Source organism: Amaranthus tricolor, chromosome 3 (assembly GCF_026212465.1).
Source record: "Amaranthus tricolor cultivar Red isolate AtriRed21 chromosome 3, ASM2621246v1, whole genome shotgun sequence".
Lineage (NCBI taxonomy): Eukaryota > Viridiplantae > Streptophyta > Magnoliopsida > Caryophyllales > Amaranthaceae > Amaranthus > Amaranthus tricolor.
The window spans coordinates 11,082,855-11,100,948 of record NC_080049.1 but is presented as its reverse complement, the minus strand read 5'-3'; the positions used below and the strand labels follow the sequence as shown (position 1 = coordinate 11,100,948).

Sequence of the window (18,094 nt, the reverse complement as noted above, 5' to 3'; positions counted from 1 at the left end):
AGTAAACTGAAAATTAATTTAAAATTAGAGAAAAATTTTGAAATTTTACATAAAAAATTCTAGATAATAAAAAAAATCATAAATTTTTTTTGAACATTTTTTTCGACGTTTTATTTTAATGTATCCTTTTTTTAAAAAATAAAACTTGCTATAGCAAGTCATCCGGTCACCGGGTTTACTCTGGGAAAATATCCTTTAAAGTTGGGATTATTCATGTTTAATTGATAGGTGGTATTATTGTAGGAAAAATACGAATAGATTGGATTATTCTAGGTAATTTTTCCTATTTTATTTTATTTTTTATTTTTAAATTATTACTTTAAATTACTTAAATCTTCCATTGACTTTCCCTTTCCGTTTACCTTGACTTTCGTTTTACCGTGATTTATTTGTCAAGGGGCTTATATGACTTTTTCCACTTACTTACTCATCAAATAACTTCTTACACAAACCCTAATCGCTGGTCAACTCCGCTTTCTACCACTCTACTCCATGTCACCCATGATCTCCCATTAAAGCTACCCCATGATCCATGAATCACCCAATATAAGAACCCCTTTATAGAATTCATTTTACTCTCCAAGCTTACATTTGGCTACCGTTACTCTGCCAAAATACACATTCGACATACCCAACTGCATATTCGTACCATCTTTAAATCTCCTAATAATCATCATTATTGCATTTGTTATAATATCCTTCTTTAATTACGGTCTTCATAACTGACTTGAACGTCGGAGGGGTTTTTCGGGAGATTTCCTCGGACAATGCTAACGTGTTGTGGTGCAACCGTGCAGGGATTGCAGTAACTTCTACGCAAGGATTACTTAAGACTTTTAGATCGTTGACAACTGAATTCTATAACGCTTTGTCTTTAGGTATTATAAGATTCTTTTGCACTTCCAGTTTCCTAACTGAAACAATTTGGCGCCATTTGTGGGGAAGTGTTATAAACACTTAACTCAAAAAAAGTCTATGGCTCCCAAGAAAAACCCTGCACAAACCGCCATCGTGCACAATACAAATACAGATACTTTAGCGGATCAAGCAAACAATCAAGCTATGACTCGCCGAGATTAAGACATGCTGGCACAAAATATTAATAATGCCTTCACAAAGCAAATTCGCGACATTGTAAGCGCTAATAACACTGCCCCCTAACAGCTGTTATTGGACGACATGGCAAATCAGATCAAAAATCTCAAAGAATGGATTGAACCACGTAAAGATGTCTCAAGTCCCCAAAAGTCTGATGATGAACACACTAAGATATCACGCTCTAGTAAGAGAAACAAGAAGAAGAATGAAAGGTCAAAACTCCGTAAGAGTCCAAGTAAAGAAAAATGGGAAGAAAAGGTTGAGTCTAGGTCCAAGACCTAAGACGCTCGAGCCTATCTGGAGAATAAAAGGCTAAGACGATCAAAGAGTGTCCAATCATTGGCTGATAAAAAGCAAGTGGAGAGGAATATGACACGGCTCGTTGGATCTAGTCTACCAGATAGCCCCATCACGACTCAGCGAGCAGATTTGAGCTGGGACGGCCTTAACGAGGCCCCCATGATGCTGAATTCCCCACTATCCGGTGAAGTTTTGGCCACCCCTAACCTGGCAAAGATCAAAGTTCTAGACATGATTGCTTTTGATGGAACCACATGCCCAAAAGCGCATATAATGGCGTACATAAATTTGATGTTGTTGTACACCACCGAATCAAAGCGGAGTATGAAGTCCCCGATCTAAGGAAGATTTCCTTGCATGTATGATGGTTGGGGTTTGAGTTTGGGTTGTTAGGTGATGGAGGGTTGGTGGATGGGTTGGGTTGAGGGTCGGATGGGAATAGTGGTGGTGGAGGTGGTTGGGCTAACTGAGCAAGTTGAGACTCAAAGATCTTCTGTTGGGAGAGCGTTTGATTTTTTTGAGCAAGAGAACTCACTTGAGTGGATAGATAGTCATGAATCGGAGCGGGGTTTGAAGGTGGTTGCACATGAGGATATGGTAGGTTGGGATTGGGTCGTGGGACTTGGAGGTATGACCTATTCCCATTAGGTCTAGGAAAACTACCGCCGGCTCGATTGCTATAAGGCACATGGTTGAAGTTGTAGCCTTGGTTGTAATTCTACTTGATGATGTGTTTAGTTATCATTCTCATGTTGATGGTTAAGAAGCAAGAAGCTTGAAACCATCATTGGTCACTTACTAACCCAAGAAGTGTGTAATTAATGATGTCTTTAGAAGCCTTGCATATCCATCTTGTTAGTTGCATTTTCATGAGCTAGGATTTAAGATGAGACTTATGGATTAGTTGAGTTCAAGGCCAAGAAGCCCATGCTCCTACCTAGTTTGTATGTCTAAATTACCACGGCCAAGAAGCTGAGGTGATACATTAGAGCTAGCTTCATTCATTTCTATGCTCATTTAATCATCATGTTTTATTGAATGTGTGACCCCTTACATGACGAAGAGTGGACTCCCTATGTCCTAGCTTGTTCTTATTTTCTTTAATCGATTACTGTACTAGTTTTCTTGATAGAAGACACTAACCAAAACAAAATCTAAAAACAACCCCTTCTTGCCTCTAATATAGTTTAAGCACAAAACCTCCTCCTTGTGGATTCGATCCCATTTTGCCACTATACGTTTGTATTTTGGTGAAATTGGATAAAAGTGATCAATGTTTTGGAAGTAACGACAACAAGGTGTTAGCCCTCTTGCACCTCACGTCAGATAATCGATCACTTTTTGGCGTCGTTACCGGGACGGCATGGTTTTAGTTCTAAAGCTAGTTATTAGTGCTATTTTCTTCATGGTGTTCATAGTAATTATTTTGTGCAGTTATTCATTTATATTCTTTATACATGTTTGTTAGTGCTTATGCTCTCTTTCTATTGTTTGATGCATGAGACCAGGTGGAGGAAGAGGAACTCAATCATTGAAACCTTATATCCCAGACATTGATCGATATCTTTAAAACCTCAGGCAATTAAATCAGCAAGCTCCAAACATAGAAGATGGCAACCGCATTATTACTCCAGACCAATCTGCCGAATCTGAATTTGAAATAGAGAAACAGAAAAATACGAACCCTCAGCCGCAACCCTAGTTCGGATAGTTTGGTGCTCCTCAGGATAGTTATAACTACATTGCTTCTTTGGAGGGGTTGAAGAATGAGTGCCCTTTGGAGCACTTAGAAAAATTCCTTGAAATATGCGACCTCATTGCTCCTTGTGCCGATAGTTCTGACTACATGAAGCTTCATCACTTCAGGTCAAGCCTAGCAAGGGATGCTAGGGATTGGTATAAATGTTTAGAGCCTAATTCATTGACAACATGGGCAGAAGTGAGAACATCTTTGGAGAGGTTGTACCCTACAGTCAGAACCTAAGATTGGAGAAAGAAGATCGCCGCCTTTACACAAGATGATGATGAGAGCCTCAGTGAGGCCTGGACAAGGTTTAAAAGAATGATACATGCATGTCCTCACCATGAGTTTGGGGAAAATCACCTCAATACCTTCTTTTATGATGGCTTGAATGATAGTACAAAAGCTTTTCTTAATTTGAGTGTCGGGGGTCAACGTTCAAAAATCCCTTAAAACCAAGTGAAGAATGCCATTGAAGAGGTAGCCAAAAACTTCTCTTGGGGTGTGAGGGGAAGAAGTAAACAGAAGGGATTGTTTGAGCTAAGTGGGGTCGATGCTATAAACGCCAAGTTAGAACTTCTTGACAAGAAATTGTCTAAGCTTGACTTGAAAACGAAACTTCGTTCTCAACAAATGTTTCTTCGATCAATTCCCCCCATTTCAGCTGTGATATATGTGATGGTACCAATCATGATGCTTCATATTGTGGTGGCTCGAACTCTAAACATCTAGCTGCGGTAAACAACTTTAGTGGGCAAAACTAAGGCTATGGGCAACAAAACATCAGCGAGAACCCCCACCACAAGCATGGGTTTAACCGGGGATACCAAGGAGGGAACCAAAGTCATGAAGCATACCGACCTCCTTAAGCAAGAAATCAGAGCCAAGGGTTCAAAAGTGGCAACAAGGGTGGTTCTTGGGTAAATCCTCAACCATAACAACAACAACAACGAGCCATGGCTCCGGATGTTTGAAGTCAAATCCTTGCTCAACTAAAAGCTCTTTCACAGCAAAATCAACTCCTCACATAACAAATTCAGGAGATAAATATTCATGGAAAGATGGTAGACAATCAACTGGCTAAACTTGCAAACCCTCCACCTCCACCACTTTTTCCTAGGTAATGGATAACCAAACCATGCAACCCAATCCTCCAATGCTCAGCATTCTGCTAAGGAAATTTATTTAAGGTCAGGGACTTCTTATGAAGGTCCTTCTATGCCACAAGAAGATGCTCTAGAGGGTAATAACAGTGAGGTCGTTGACAAAGAAGCTCCTTTTGAAACTGCGATTAAAAAGGAAGTGAAGAAGAAAAAAATGATGTTGAAAGTGAACAACAAATGAAAGACAATTCCAAGCCTAGTGAGCTGAGGAGCCCGAGAGAGTGTACGTGCCTCCGATTCCGTTTCCATACAGGAGGGTAGAAAAGCATCTTGACAAACAATTTGAACGATTCTTGAAGAACATAAGGAAACTTGAGATGAACATTCCTTTTCTTAATGCAATGGCTCAAATGCCCAAGTATGTGGAGTTTTGAAAGATCTCTTGACAAACAAGAAGAAGTAATTAACCTTCCGCATCAAGTGAGTGCAATGGTTCAAGGCAAGCTCCCTAGAAAGGAGAGAGACCTAGGGCCCTTCAATCTACCGGTAAAACTTGGTGATCTTGAGCCAAAGGGTGCCCTCGCGGATCTTGGGGCCTCCATTAGTGTAATGCCTCTATCTATAGCAACAAGGCTTATCTTTGATCTTAGGCCTTCAAGGAAGACAGTGCAGCTGGCCGACCGCAGTATTAAGATTCGTTGTGGGGAGTTCTAGTACATCCCAAATCAAGTGGGGCACTTGGTGGTTTCTTATGATTTTATTGTGATGGATATGGATGAGGATCCTTATACTCCTCTTATTCTTGGAAGAGCAGCCTTGAAAACCTTGAATGCTGTAGTGAATTGCAAAAATGACACCATCTCTGTGGAAGTGGGAAATGAGAGAATAGTCTTTCAGTTTTCAAAGTGCATGAAAAAGCCAATGATGAAGCAAGTCTACCACATGCAAGTTGTTGATAGAGAACTTGAAGAGATGTGTGGTACAAGAAGGAGAGATGATGCACTGATGGAAGTTTTGAATGATGACCCATTGTCTTTTTTCGATGATGCAAAACAATTGAAGGTGATCCTTGTTAGCTACATTTTATTTTACTTTTTACCCCTATAAGTGGCTTGTTTAGTGTGAGGAAACTACATGTTATTACATTGGTTTATTGGATTTTACGCTTGTTTTGTTGCTTTGGTGTTTTATTTCATCTCAGGATCTAATCATCAATACCGAGCACAAACTAGCCCCTTTAGTTGCATACAGTGCTCACCTAAACACCGAAGGCTCAAAGAAGTGAAATGTTATGAGCCAAGCCATAAGAACAAGCCAAAAGTAGATCCACTCGACCAGAATGGGCTCGAGCCAAGGTAGCTCGAGCAGTCCAAGAGCATTGCTCGAGTCAGAAGCTGAGTATTACATATCTGAAGTTCACTCGACTGGTCGAGCAAGTTGGCTTGAGTCGAGCGAAGTGCATTCAAATTTCCAAAGCTTCTGATTATCAGCAGGATTGAATTCAAGAGTACAGGACATTCGCTCGACTGGTCGAGCAAGATGGCTTGGGTCGAGCGGAGCTACATTTAACATTCTGCCCAATTTTTGAAGTTCCTGATGTTGGACCTGATGGTGGCTCGACCGATCGAGCAGGATCCGCTCGAGTTGAGCGAAATGGGCGGCAACAGCTTTTGCGATCTTTTTAAGTATCATTCAAGGTCTATTACATTTGTTGCTTCTAATTGCTATTGCTGCCAAAACTGCCAGCCACCCTACCCTATCCATTAGGGTTGGCACACCCCCCCCCCCCCTCTCCCCTATAACTTAGGGGTGGTGGAGCAATCATGAAACCACCACCCCTACTTGTTTTTCAAGCCTATAAATAGAGAAGAGGAAGATGAAGCTATCATCTCAGTTTTCATCTTTCATTTTGAGTAATTTCTATGTATTCTTCATAGCTATGCTTTCATTTCAATTAAGAATTAGTGTTAGCATAATTTCCCTTTCAATTCAATTAAGTATTTTCACATTCCAAATACAATCTTATCTTCATCCTTTATTGTAATATTTTGCAACTTGGAATTCTTCAACCATTGATGTACTATTATTGAAGCTTTTGGAAGGTATTACTTTTGAATCATCAAATCATCTTGTTCATCCTTATATTGAACTTAAAAGCGTATCTTCTATCCTTACTTATATTGTTTTCAATTCATGTTACTTAGTTATCTTTGATTGTTTGCCTTTAGTTTCATATATTCATGCTTGTAGTTCTTTTACTTATATTGCACTCATCTCTTTAGGATACTCTAGTTAATTTATTCATCTATGATTCTTGGTTTGTTTGTAATCTACAATTTCAATATGAGTATGATTGAGTAGTTTTTTTTGGCTTAGGCTAGGCATCATCACCATGTATGTAGTTTGAATTGCTTTCTTTAACTTTGGCTTGGTTGTGTTGTTTATGGTTTAAGATGGATTTTTCTATCATGTCGTAGTGTCGTTGAATTGAGGGCGAGAGTTGATTTTTAACGATAATCTATGCTTAAAAGTTAAGACTTCTCCATGAGAATAGGTAGATGCTTTGATTGGAAATGTTGAATGTGTGCTTCATGTCTTAAATTATGCTTAGCTCCATGAGAATAGGTAGTTGAGTATGTTTAGGAAGCTTTTGTTGCTCGAGAGAGAACATTAGTACTTATGATACATTCTTCCCTATAACAAAATATCCATAACCTTAGGTTAATGTTTAGTAAACACTACTTTGGTAAGAAAGCCTAGCCTATGCCTCTTAGCTTATTGATCATTTTATCCTTGCTTTTAGTTCATTGTATCCTTATTTACTTTTATGCTTTATCTTCATTAAGTACTTTTAATTGCTTGTTTTAATCATTTCTATCTCTTAACATCATATTATACGTTTTCAAACACACAAATCGATCGAGAAACTATTAACTTAACCCCCACTCCTTGTGGATTAGACCCGTATTGGCCGACGTACTACGCTACGCCGTGCTCTTGCGGTATTAATATTGAAGGACATAAAGTCCCGATCAATCCTAGATGAAGTTGAGGTTTGTGACAAAGAAGATAGTGAATTTGAGGGAATCTGTGAGATTGTGAAGGAGGGATCGGCATTTGAGGAGTGTTCTAAGCCTCCTCTCGAGTTAATATTGAAACCACTCCCCCCAAATTTGAAATGTGAATTTCTTAATGATGATCACCGTTGTCCGGTGATAGTGAATTTCAAGCTTGATGACCACTCTATCTCTAAATTGATTTCTGTTTTGAAAAAATATAGAGTTCATTGGGTACACTATAAATGATGTCAAGGGAATCAGTCCTTCCCTTTCTATGCACAGGATTCACTTAGATGATGATCACCCCTCCTCTATTGAGTCCCAAAGACGTTTAAACCCAAACATGAAAGAAGTGGTTAAGAACGAGATTCTCAATCTACTTAAGGCTAGCATCATCTACTCCATTTTTGACAATCTGTGATACACGGACACGACACTGAACAGGCATGTCGCGTGTCGGACACGTGTCGGACACGGACACGCGATGGACACGCAAAAATCCGTGTCCGACACGCCAAATGAAGTGTCCAATATTTTAATATTTTTTCGGACACGCGGACACGGCAAGGACATGAAAGGGACACGGCTAGAGTCAAGGACACACTTTTTTTAAAAATAAAAAAATAAAAAAATAAAAAAATTTAAGTTCAGACTTCAGAATAGTCACTCACTGATACTCGAATTCCCTTTCCTTTCCCTCTCAATTCCCTCTCTTGCTCTCCTCTCACTCCTCTCAACTCTCTTTCACTCTAACCGTAAAAACTCTACACAAATCTTCCTCTACCTCCACTGTCGCCGCCGCACTTCCGCACCACGCCACCGCCGCCGGCTGCTCCTCTTGTCCTCCATCAGACCATCACAGACAAACACTGCCGCACTCTCTTTTGATTTTGTTTAAGGTATTTTCACTCTTTATCCTAAATCCTAATATTAATCTTGTTTTAATCTTTAATCTTAGTGTTAATCTTAAATTCTTATTCTTGAATAGTTTGTAATTTGAATTTTGAAAAGTTGAAATGTTGTTCTTGATTTTTTTTGTATATCCTCTTTGAATATTTGTTAATTGTTATTTGTAATTTTAAATTGTTAATGTGTTATTTGTTAATCTTAAATTCTTAATCTTAGTGTTTGTAATTTGAATTTTGAAAAGTTGAAATGTTGTTCTTGATTTTTTTGTATATCCTCTTTGAATATTTTGTTAATTGTTAATTGTTAATGTTAAATGGTTAATGTGTTTGTAATTTGAATTTTGAAAAGTTGAAATGTTGTTCTTGATTTTATTGTATATCCTCTTTGAATATTTGTTAATTGTTATTTGTTAATGTTAAATGGTTAATGTGTTTGTAATTTGATGTTGTTCTTGATTTTTTTGTATATCCTCTTTGAATATTTTTTAATTGTTATTTGTTAATGTTAAATGGTTAATGTGTTTGTAATTTGAATTTTGAAAAGTTGAAATGTTGTTCTTGTAACAACCCGACTTACCGTTGACTGGGTAAACAAGGTCATCACTAGGTTCGTTTTCCAAGAAACTGAAATCACACTTCCAAAACTCAAGCAAAGGGGTCACAAGCTCTTCAACGTGACTAACTCAGCTAAATCCCAAAACCAACATCTAACTAATACACAAGATAATCATACAGTTCTCTACAAGACCGATATAACCAGCACAACCAAAACAAATATACATTTATCCAAAAACCTAATACAAAATTACAAATTCCTACGTGCTCAGCTCAATATACATCCTTGGAACGCTATTCAACACCGTTAAGCCATTGTTCCCGACCGGTTCCGATCTATGATCAAACTAAAAGATGGAAACAACAGAGAATCAGATTAAACTGAGTGAGAAGTAACAATCCAAAACAACAAAACACAGTAATTCATATCATGGGTTTAAAAGCAACATCAGTTCCCTAGATCTATGTGCGCACAGGGAGTCTAGTTTGAGAGGTGCCCCATAGCTCTAAGGCTATGTCGCTCTCGGGTGAAGCTAGTCAATATCTCAATGACAATTCGCTTCAAAAACAGGGAGCAGGGAACAATGTTCCTCAACTCCGTCAATGACCAGCTCGCAAGCCCGATCCATTGACTTTATCATAATATCAGGATAAACATTCACAACAACATTTGTCTCAACAATTTCCAATTCAAAAGAACTTTAGTAAAAAGTTTATTTTCAAGAAAGTAGTCTGGCCAGACCCTTTAAGGGACTGCTACTACTCACCGACGATGTCGCTTCAAGGTAACGAATCCAGCTATAAACTAGAAGGGTTCTTCGATGATATTGTCTCCTGGAGCATAACAAGATCACAACATCACTAGAGAGTGTTCGATACTACTATACTAACATATAACTTATTACATCTCCTCCTAAGACCACAGCTTAACCAAGAGTTATGTTAGCAATCTAACCTTTAAAATCTTACAGTCGATTCAAGAATATCAATTACCCAATACTTTCTTATAAACAACCATGTTCCACCAATTTCGTAAATTCAATGTCCATCCATCTCATACTTACATATCAAGATTCACAAGGATTTAAGGTTACACCAAGACCCTTAATCTATTAGAATGTATTTGATTAAACACAAAGGTCATTGTTCTTCCTACAATCAACAAGTTTCAACAGAATCAAATACTTCATCCAAGAATATTTAATTATCCAATTAATTTCCATATCTCTTGATCCCAAGTTAGGAATCCCGTAATGGTTTTAGGACACCTCTTATTAAAACAGGCATAACTCACTCATACAGAAACCAAATGAGACAATTTAAGTGACTACGTGACCATTACTCAGAGCTCTACTATTCTTATTAAGACACTAAAACCCAGAAACAATTAGAACGATCCCAAAATAGCCAAAACAGAAGGTTCATTATGGATTTTAAAGACAGCCTGCTAGTATTTCACTATTTTGAACATAACTCTCACATATAAACTCATTTTGGAGCGATTCAAGTGCCCACGTGATCACGACTCGAAGTTCTACAAATCTCATGAAGACACCAAATCCTTAAAACGACTCTAACTATTTCAAAAACAGAAACACAATTTCGGACAGCACAAAACGGAACCTCATTGTCAATCTTTATGATAGTTTACTAGTATTTTGGACATAACTTCCTCATACGAACTCATCTCGGGGTGATTCAAGTGCCCACACGACCGCGACTCAAAGTTCTACAAATTCTAAGACGACACCAGAACCTAGAAACAATCACAACTGACCCGAAAATATCCAAAATAGAATGTTCAGGTTTTGAGCTGAAATTTCAATATCCAAATACTAAATTTTATACTAGAAACCAAATAACCCAAATAACCAACCCTAAAAACAACTCAATTACTAATTGAATCTATATACTCATCCTAAATTCAAGTTGATACCCAAATTAAATCCATGACCCAAATTGAATCCACAAATACCAAACTACTTTAAAACATTCAATTAATATTTAAATAGAATAGTTTGTGGATTACCTCAATCACCATTGAAGGACCATTCCACTTTCAATCTTGAACTTCAATTCACTAATTTTTCCCAAATCAGAAACCCTAACTTGATTCTTCAATAAACCAAAAATAAAGAGGTGAAGAAGTGGTGATTGAAGTGGCGGCACCACAGCTGGGTTCAAACGCAGCTTGTGGCTGCTGTTAGTGGGGTGAGACCCGGCTGCTGCTGCTGGTGCTGCACGAGGGGAGTAGGAGTGGCTGGAGGTGCGGTGGCTACTAGAGACTGAGTGGGGGAGGGCTGGCTTCCCAGGGAGAAGAGGAAGAAGGAGAAAAGAGAAGGAGGGAAAAAGGTTGTGCCGATTTGTTTGTAAGGGGCACGGTGTCGGTTAGAAGGGAAAAGAATGGGTTCATTTTTAGCTTTGACCCGTTAAATTCTATTAAATTCGTCTCAACGTAAAACAGTCTTATATAAGACATGCTGTAAGGGTATAATAGACGATTTATGAAATAAGTAAATGGGTAGTATGAATTTGGATTTCATTTAGGAATCTATTTTTCAATACTTTATTTAAATTTATTTTTATAAAGATAAGATAGTAATCAATTAATAAAATATAATCAAAATACACTTTTATCGAAGTATTCTTTATACGAATTTTATACATTAAATAAAATATACCTCTTTCTTGAAAATGTTAACAAATGAAATACTTGAGTCAATATTATCAAAATAATAATATTATTACTCGAATTAACTTTCTTAATAACCCCAATCAACTTAATAAACTTATAATTAAGCTTTATTAAATGTAGTCTATTTCAGTTCTTGATTTTTTTGTATATCCTCTTTGAATATTTGTTAATTGTTATTTGTTAATGTTAAATTGTTAATGTGTTATTTGTTAATCTTCATTTTTAAATCTTTAATTGTGGTTGTTTGAATCTGAAGAGTTCAATCATGTCTAGTAGTGGGGCTAGTGACTCTGATTCATGCAATGTTAGTGGTGATGCTACAAATGAAGAGGGTGATTTTGGTTCTTATCCATTGTGGAAATATGTTGTTAAAGGGGACAAAATGAGTGGGGGTGGGGGTAATTATACTTGGCAATGCAACTTTTGCAAACAAATAAAGAGTAGTTATATACTAGAGTTAGAGCAAATTTGATGAGTCTTGCAAAAGGTGGAATTAGTCAATGTCCTAATGTAACAAATGATGATAGAATGCAAATGAGAAACTTAGAAAGACAAGTTGAGCAATATAAAGAATCTAGACAACCAAAAATACCACCACTTCCTAGTCAATCTTTATCTTCTGAAACTTCTCTTTCACCAACTTCATATGCCAAGAAAAGAAAATCTGACAACCCAATCACCAAAGCTTTTGATATACAAGCTCGAAACAACTTAGATGCTGAGATAGCAAGGATGTTTTTTACTGGAGGATTGCCTTTCAACCTTTGTCGAAACCCTTACTATGTTAGTTCAAACAACTATGCTGCCACAAATAATATTCCTGGTTACAAGCCTCCTGGTTACAATAAAATGAGAACCACTTTGTTAGATAGAGAGAAAGAAAATATTGAAAGGCTTTTAGAACCAACAAAGGCTACTTGGAGGGAAAAAGGGGTAAGTATAGTAAGTCATGGGTGGAGTGATCCACAAAGGAGACCTTTAATTAACCTCATGGTGGCTTGTGAAGTTGGTCCTCTGTTCTTAAAGACTGTTGATTTCTCAAGATAGGTAAAGGATAAAGACTTTATTGCTAGTTTGTTGAATGATGCCATTGAAGAAGTTGGAGATGACAAATTTGTTGTACAAAATCTCACTGATAATGCAAGCAATTGCAAGGCCGCTGGAGAACTTATAGAGGGTAGATATCCACATATATTTCGGACACCATGCATTCTTCACACTCTTAACCTTGCTCTTAAAAACATTTGTAATGCTAAAAATGTTTCAAACAATAAGGAGGTTTATGATGAGTGTCATTGGATAACCAAAGTTCATGGAGATGCTTTATTTGTCAAAAACTACATATTGAACCATTCAATGAGGTTACCTATATTTAATAAGTTCTCTTCGTTAAAGCTTCTTTCTGTTTGTGATACTCGCTTCGCTTCGGTAGTTGTCATGCTAAAGAGGATGAGAAACTTCTTAAACCAACTCTTCAATCCATGGTTGTTAGTAAGGCTTGGTCCACATATCGTGATGATCATCGTGGACAAGCTATACTTATGAGGGAAAAGATTCTAAATGACGATTGGTGGAACAACGTTGATTACATCCTTGATTTTACTCGTTCCATTTATGACATGATAAGAGCATGTGACACCGACAAAGCATCACTTCATCTAGTATATAAAAAATGGGATTCAATGATTTCAAAGGTGAAGGAGATCATATATAACCATGAGCATAAGCAAAGGCATGAGTATTCTTCTTTCTTTAGTGTGGTCGAAAGATACTTCTTAGCCGTTGGAAGAAAAGCAACACTCCACTTCATTGTTTGGCACATTCTTTGAATCCAAGGTATTATATATTTTTGTATGTTTAAATGTTTAAAGCATTAGATTATGTATTAACTAAATTTTCTTCTTTTTTTTATGTATTTTAAAGGTATTATAGTGACGCGTGGCTTAAAGAGGTCCCCGGTAGAGTTGCTCCACATGTTGACAATGAAATTTCCACACAAAGATTCAATTGCTTTAGAAGATTGTTTCAAGACTTGGAAGATAGAAGAAAGGTTAATATGGAGTATGCTATTTTCTCGGCAAGAGATGGTGGTGTATTTACCGAATTGGAAATGCTTGAATGATATGTACTTGATGGCTCCAAAGCATTGGTGAGCAACTTATGGCTCACAAGTTCCGATGCTTCAAGCATTAGCATTCAAGTTGTTAGGACAACCATCATCTTCGTCTTGTTATGAGAGGAATTGGAGCACATATAAATTCATTCATTCATGTACTAGAAACAAACTTGCACCAAAACGTGCTCAAGATTTGGTGTACATTCATAACAATCTTCGTTTGCTTTCAAGGAGAGGTGAGGTTTATAACAAAGAAAGAACAAGGTTGTGGGATGTTGGAGGAGATGACTTTGGAAATCTAGAAGATTCTATTTGTCTTGGCATGGCAGATCTTTCTCTTGATGAGCTCGAGTTGGAAACTACTTTTGTAGTGGAGGATGATGATGGATGTCATATCGATGATGTGTGATGATTAAACTTAAATTTACCTATTTATTTGGTTTTCTTTGATTTGGTTTGTATGACTATTTTTAAATACTCATGTTGTTTATTTGGTACTTATTTGCATTTTATGTGAGTTTTATGTTTTTAAAGTGTTTATTTACAAATATCAAATGAAAGATTGTAAAATTATCTTTAATTTGATATATTTATTATATTACCATTTTCGTGTCCCCGTGTCCGCCATTTTTAAGTTGGCGTTTTCCCGTACCCGTGTCCGTGTCCGTGTCCGTGTCTGTTTTAGTGGAACCTAGCTGACAATAGATGGGTTAGTCCCATTCATGAGGTCCCAAAAAAGGGAAAAGTCCATGGTTAGAGGAAGCGATGGAAGTATGATCGCTTCTCGTGTTACTACTGGTTGGAGAGTTTGCATTAACTATCGCACACTCAATAAAGCTACGAGAAAGGATCATTTTCCTCTCCCATTTATTGATCAAATCCTTGAAAGATTAGCACATCATACATTATTCTGTTTTTCCGATGGTTATTCGGGGTTCTTTCAAATACCAAAACACCTCGATGACCAGGAGAAAACAACTTTCACGTGCCCCTTTGGCACTTTCGCCTACCGGCGAAAGCCATTCGGGTTGTGTAAAACGCCTTCAACTTTTCAAAGGTGTATGATGACAATCTTTTCTAACATGATTGAGGAGTTCATGAAAATTTTTATGGACGACTTTAGTGTAGGAGGTTCATCTTTTGGCACGTGTCTTGTTCATCTTGAGAAAGTTTTGAAACGACGTCAAGAAACGAACATGGTGATTAATTGGGAAAATTGTCACTTTATGGTCCAAGAGGAAATTGTCTTGGGCCATTTGGTGTCATCCAGAGGAATCGAAGTTGATCCAGCTAAAATCGACGTCATAAAGAATCTTCCTCCCGCAACCAATGTGAGGGGAGTGAGATCCTTTTTGGTTCATGCAGGGTTCTATCGACGCTTCATAAAAGGGTTTTCAACTATCGCCAAGCCGCTTACGGAGAATCTGTAGAAGGATGTTAAATTCTCTTTCGATGAATGTTGCCATGAATCATTTGAAAACGTTAAAAATGCTTGATATCCGCCCCTACTGCGCAAGCTCCAGATTGGAGCTTGACATTTGAACTAATGTGTGATTGCAGTGATATAGCAATAGAGGCGGTTCTCGGACAAAGACGAAACGAAAAATCTTGTGTCATTCACTATGCTAGCAAACTCTTGATGAGGCCCAAAGTAATTACACCAGCACAGAAAAAGAGATGTTGGCGATAGTGTATTCTTTTGATAAGTTTCGATGTTATCTGATGTGTTCTAAGGTGGTGGTGTATACTGATCATACTGCAATCAAACATCAATTAGGAAAGAAGGATGCAAAACGAGGTTAATTAGATGGGTCCTCCTTCTCCAAGAGTTTTATTATGAGATTAAGGACAAAAGGGGAGTGAAAATTGTGTTGCTGATCATCTTTCAAGATTAACTCCAGGTGTTGAAAAAGAAGAAGACAACCTCCCATTTGTTGATTCTATGAAGGAAGAAACTTTGCTCTCATTGATAGTTAAGGGTGCACCTTAGTTTGCTGATATCACTAACTAGTTGGCCTGCGGTATCGTCCCCGAGAGGAAGAAGTCGAGAGAGAGGAAGTTATTTTACAAAGAAGTGAGCCATTACTACTAGGATGATTCCCTCTTATTCAGGTTGTGCTTGGATGGTATGCATAGAAGGTGTGTCCCCGGATCTGAAATTCCTCAAATTCTTGTTCACTAACATTCTTTTCCCACTGGTGGACATACCGGGATCATCAAAACAGCTGATAAAATTCGTGAAGCTGGATTCTTTTGGCCAACCCTTCACAAAGATGTTAATGCATATGTTAAGAGTTATGATGCTTGTCAAAGGGTTGGGAACATTTATAGGAGGCATGAGATGCCTTTGAACAATATCCTTGAATGCGAGATATTTGATGTATAGGGGATCGATTTCATGGGTCCCTTTGTGCCCTCTAATGGAAATCTCTACATCCTTGTTGCGATCGACTACGTCTCTAAGTGGGTAGAAGCTGTTTCCTCTCCTACTAACAACCACAAGGAAAGCAATAGAGATGCAATGAAATCAAGTAACAATAAATGAAAGCATTAAATGACAATCATGAAAAGCAAGAAAGCAATAGAGATGAAATGAACTTACATAAACCAAAGCTTGAAGGAAAGAAACAAAAGGATTCCACAATACAAAGCTTGAATGTAAATGAAAGCAATAAAAGAAAGCTTCAACTATACTAGGGCATAAATGAAAGGGAAAACGATAAATGTTTGATTTTCTAAGTTGAGGGATGAACACTCAAAATAGGCATAAAGGATACTTTGACAAATGGGGGGTATATATAGCCTAGAAACAAAGAGGAATTAAAGACCTAAATAACCCACGAAGTACGGCTTGCGAAGAAATGAAATTGCGCATATTTTAAGAGCCATTCGCCCGAATCATGAGGTGATTCGCCCGAATGGGGCACCATTTGGGATTTCCAGCAACTTTGAGCGCAATGCATAGGTTTCCAAATCCCATTCGCCCGAACCTTATGTCCATCCGACCGAATGGAGGGTGATTCTCCATTTTCATTGGGATTTTAAAGCTTCCATGTAGAGCTAGGGTCTTCATTCGCCCAAGCAAGCCTCCATTCGCCCGAATGGAGGTAGAATGGCTTGATTCCTTCCTTGAAATGTGTATTTGAAGTGCCTGAAAGACTTCAAACATTGCGAGACCCTTGGGGAATGACTTAGAGTGCTTGGAGAAGCTTCGGTATGTGTGTCTCATCTTCGATCATGGTATCTAAGCCTTGAATTCACGCCACTTGACCTTGAAATCTCCAAAAATACCTTAAATGACCTTAAAACACATCGAAGACAAGAACAAGGTAAGATTGAGCGAAATATGTATTAAACAATGTAAAACCGCTAAAACGAGCACATCAGCCTACTAATAGTATCTAGTATTGGTGGTTAGAATGGAAATAGCCGTGCGATTTGAGTTCCCAATATCAAACAATGAAGCAGAATACGAAGCCTTGATCCTAGGATTAAACATTTGCCATGATGCAGGAGCCAAAATTTTATCCGCCTTCTCCGACTCCCAATTAATCATTTGAAAAGTTTATGGGGAATTCAGAGATGAAGATGAAAGTATGAAAATTTACTTGCAACGTGTAAAAGGGTTTTTCACGAAATTCGACAACTTAAAACTCGCTCACATACCAAGATTTGAAAATGCACAAGTCGATTCCCTAGCAAGGTTGACAAGTTCAACTGAAATGTCACAAACTAGAAACATCATTTGGGAAGTACTTCCTAACCCCAGTATCAACCTTATGGTCTCAATAGTTGATTGATCAGAAACATGGATGGAACCTTACGTCTAGTACTTGAAAAATAATGTTCTACCAGACGATGAAAATAAAGCAAAACTTTTCCAGAAGAGGGAAAATGGTTTGAGTCTCATGAAAGAACACTTTACAAAAAAATATCATATACTCATCCCCTCTTAAAGTGTGTGACTTTAGAAGAAGGAAACTACATCCTTTGTAAATTACATGAAGGAGGGTGCATAATCAATCAAGGTACTCAAACTGTTATAAGCAATGTCCTGAGAAGTGGATACTACTGGCCCTCTCTTAGGGATGATGCTGAGAAACTGATAAGTTGCTATCCCAAATGTCAATTCTTCTCTAAGATAGCTAGGAAGCCAACCAACTACCTTACAATTATATAGGCTTTCCTGCCATTCGACAAATAGGGAATGGATCTCTTTAGTACTTTCCCCTCAGCTAAAGTTGTAGCCATCTATTATTTGTCTAAGTATGTAGAAGTAGAAGCCCATAGCACTATTACTAATAAGCAAGTCCGCCAGTTCATATGGCGCAACATCATAACGAGGTACGACATTCCTCGAGTCATCATTACAGATAATGGAAAAAATTTCATCAGCAAAAATACCGTAGAGTACTTTGAAAATTTTAATATCCAAATTCGGTTTAGTTTTGTGTCCCCTCCACAAAATAGTGATCAAGTGGAATCTGCTAACAAGGAAATTTTAAATGGCATAAAAAAT

The 18,094-nt window shown here is 37.7% G+C and overlaps 1 non-coding gene across 1 annotated transcript; it reads right to left on the bottom strand.

Moving 5' to 3' along the window:
• Positions 1-3,382: 3,382 nt before the first annotated feature.
• On the bottom strand, positions 3,383-3,489 carry LOC130809565 (small nucleolar RNA R71). The gene has a single exon (XR_009040867.1). It is a non-coding gene; the product is annotated as a small nucleolar RNA R71 (small nucleolar RNA).
• Between the last annotated feature and the right edge of the window lie 14,605 nt (positions 3,490-18,094).